The 3,488-nt window shown below is 45.8% G+C and overlaps 1 pseudogene; it reads right to left on the bottom strand.

Moving 5' to 3' along the window:
• Nucleotides 1–2,027: 2,027 nt before the first annotated feature.
• Nucleotides 2,028–2,622, bottom strand: LOC115931579 (heterogeneous nuclear ribonucleoprotein M-like; annotated as a pseudogene).
• Nucleotides 2,623–3,488: the final 866 nt, after the last annotated feature.

The raw sequence follows: 3,488 nt of genomic DNA, 5'->3' as shown, positions 1-3,488 counted from the left end.
TAGGCGTGCACCAGCGCACCTGGCTAATTTTTTTTTCAAGAACCAGTATTTATTATCAAAATCATATTCAATGTCAAGAAGACACCATAGCTACAAAAAAAAATTGCGCACAGTGCAATCTCAAGGCAAACAGTCAAATGGAACACCAGTCATTTAAAAAAGTAATTAAATTAGCCTAAAAAGCAACTGGTTTTTTTTTTGTTTTTTTTTTTTACCATCTTTTTCTTTTTTTTTTTTCTTTTTGAGATAGAGTTTCGCTCTTGTCGCCCAGCTGGAGCTCAATGGCACGATCTCTGGCTCACTGAAACCTCTGCCTCCCTGGGTTCAAGCTTTTTTAACATCTTTATACATCCAGCCAACAAATTAAAATGGTTAACAAGTGGTCTGGCGTGGTGGTTCATGCCTATAATCCTAGCACTTTGAGAGGCCAAGGTGTGTGGATCACCTGAGGTCAGGTGAGATCAGCCTGACCAACATGGTGAAACTAAAAATACAAAAAAAATTAGCCCCGTGTGGTGGTGAGTGCCTGTAGTACAGCTATTTGGGAGGCTGAGTCAGGAGAATTGCTTGAACCTGAGAGAGAGAGTTTGCAGTGAGTTCAGATTGTGCCACTGCACTACAGCGTAGGCAACAGAGCGAGACTCTCTCAAAAATAAATAAATAAATAATAAAATGATTGGCCAGGCACGGTAGCTGACACCTGTAATCCCAGCACTTTGGGAGGCCGAGGCAGATGGATCACGAAGTCAGGAGTTCAAAACCATCCTGGCCAACATGGTGAAACCCCGTCTTCGCTAAAAATACAAAAAAAAGAAAAAAAAAATTAGCTGGATGTGGTGGCACGTGTCTGTAATCCCAGCTACTCAGGAGGCTGAGGCAGGAAGATCGCTTGAACCAGGGAGTTGGAGGTTGCAGTGAGCCGAGATTGCACCACTGCACTCCAGCCTGGCAACAGAGCGAGACTCTGTCTCAAAAAAAAAAAAAAAAAAAAAAAAAAATTAAAATGCTAAATTTAAAAAAAAAAAAAAAAAAGCTGCCAGGCGCTGTGGCTCATGCCTGTAATCCCGGCACTTTGGGAGGCTAAGGCAGGCGGATCACAAGGTCAGGAGATCGAGACCATCCTGGCTAACATGGTGAAACCCCGTCTCTACTAAAAATACAAAAATAAAAATAAATAAATAAATTAGCCGGGCGCGGTGGCGCGTGCCTGTAGTCCCAGCTACTCGGAAGGCTGAGGCAGGAGAAGGGCGTGAACCCGGGAGGCGGAGCTTGCAGTGAGCCGAGATCGCGCCACTGCACTGAGCCTGGGCGACAGAGCGAGACTCTGTCTCAAAAAAAAAAAAAAAAAAAAAAGCCAGTGTGGTGGCTTATGCCTGTAATCCCAGCACTTGGGAGGCCAAGGCGGGTGGATCACTTGAGGTCAGGAGTTCGAGACCAGCCTGGCCAACATGGTGAAACCCCATCTCTACTAAAAATACAAAAATTATCCAGGCGTGGTGGCACATGCCTGTGGTCCCAGCTACTTGGGAGGCTGAGGCACGAGAATCGCTTGAACCCAGGAGGCAGAGGTTGCGGTGAGCTGAGATTGCACCACTATACTCCAGCCTGGGCGACAGAGTGAGACTGTGTCTCAAAAAAAAAAAAGGAAAAGAAAAATAAAAAGGTTAACAAGAGGGCTGGGCACAGTGGCTCATGCCTGTAATCCCAGCATTTTGGGAGGCCAAGGGTGGGCGGATCACCTGAGGTCAGGAGTTCGAGACCAGCCTGACCAACATGGAGAAACCCTGTCTCTACTAAAAATACAAAATTAGCCAGCATGGTATTACATACCTGTAATCCCAGCTACTCAGGAGGCTGAGGCAGGAGTATCTCTTGAAGCCGGGAGGCAGTGGTGAGCCGAGATTGCGCCATTGCACTCCAGCCTGGGAACAAGAGCGAAACCCTGTCTCAAAAAAAAAAAAAAAAAAGTTAACAAGAAAAAATACAAATTCAGAGGTCTGGTATTGATGTTTAAAAAAGGCAACTGCTTAAGCATTTCTATTTATTCGAACATCAATCTTGGCCATTCAGCTTCATGTCGTTCATTATCCGGCAGACTCAGCCACCTCTGGGGACGTAAACTTAACCACACCGCACCCCTTGGACTTCCTGTTCTCCATTTCGATGTCAGTGTACAGCATGTGGCCACACTCGTTGAATTTGTCCTTTAGCATCTTCCATGTAAAATTGAATGGGAGATTTCTTACAAATATTTGGCATGCCTTCCTGGCCACGCCCAGGAGCATGGTCTCCTGCTCTGCCAAGGGAACCTGCAAAGCTTCCAAAGTTGCCACACTCCATACCGATGGCACGGTCAAAGCTGGCACCGCCACTGCCACACATGGCCAGGCCCATGCACGCGAGGCTCTTGGCACCCATGTGCTCTAGGCCAGTGACCATGTGATCCATCATGGGGCCCATGTGCTCCAAGCCAGCCTCCATGCCTGCAAGCACCGTGTGCTCCATGTTCAGGCCCACGCGTTCGATGGCAGGGCCAATGTGCTCCACGCCAGAGCCCATGTGCTCTATGGTCTGGCCCACATGGTCAATGGGAGCGGCCATGCGCTTGAGGCTGAAGCCCATGACACCTGGATAATTTATTAAAAATTTTTGTACAGACAGGATCTCACTATATTGTCCAGGCTGGTGCACCTTTTTTTTTTCCTTAAGCGTAAATTGGCCGGGCGCGGTGCCTCAAGCCTGTAATCCCAGCCCTTCAGGAGGCCGAGGTGGGTGGATCACAAGGTCAGGAGATTGAGAACATCCTGGTTAACATGGTGAAACCTCGTCTCTACTAAAAATACAAGAAATTAGCCAGGTGTGGTGGCCCACACCTGTAGTTCCAGCTACTCGGGAGGCTGAGGCAGGAGAATCACTTGAACCCAGGAGACGGAGGTTGTAGTGGCCCAAGATTGCGCCACTGCACTCCAGCCTGGGTGACAGAGCGAGACCCTGTCTCAAAAAATAAATAAATAAATAAATAAATAAATAAATAAAATTAAAATTAAAATTAAGAAGAGAGTGAGCAGTGTAGAACCTTCCAGGCCATTTTCCAAAAGTTGGCTTTTGCTTTCTCTTCTTGAAGATCCATTTGTGTCTCAGTGTGTGCCGTGGCCAGTTCTCAAGAGCAGATTGCTACACTTTTGGGAATTTCACAAACCAGTTGTTAAATATAGGTATTATTAACAATTAAATGATACGAAGTTACAGATAAATAAATTATGTTAAAAACAAATATAATAAATAGTTCAAATGCATTGCATCCTAACTGCTACATTTTTACTATTATCTATGCTCTCCAGGCTACTTATCTCTGCCTGGTGGAAATCCTGAGTGATAGTGGGTGGTTGCTTGTCTCTTCTGAATTCCACATCCAATGACATCCTGTCAGTAACTTGAAATCAACCACAGTGGGAATATTTACACTGTAGAAATTGGCAAATGGTATA

The sequence above is a fragment of the Gorilla gorilla genome, chromosome 20 (assembly GCF_029281585.2).
Source record: "Gorilla gorilla gorilla isolate KB3781 chromosome 20, NHGRI_mGorGor1-v2.1_pri, whole genome shotgun sequence".
NCBI classification, from domain to species: domain Eukaryota; kingdom Metazoa; phylum Chordata; class Mammalia; order Primates; family Hominidae; genus Gorilla; species Gorilla gorilla.
This window is presented reverse-complemented; position numbering and strand designations above follow the sequence as displayed.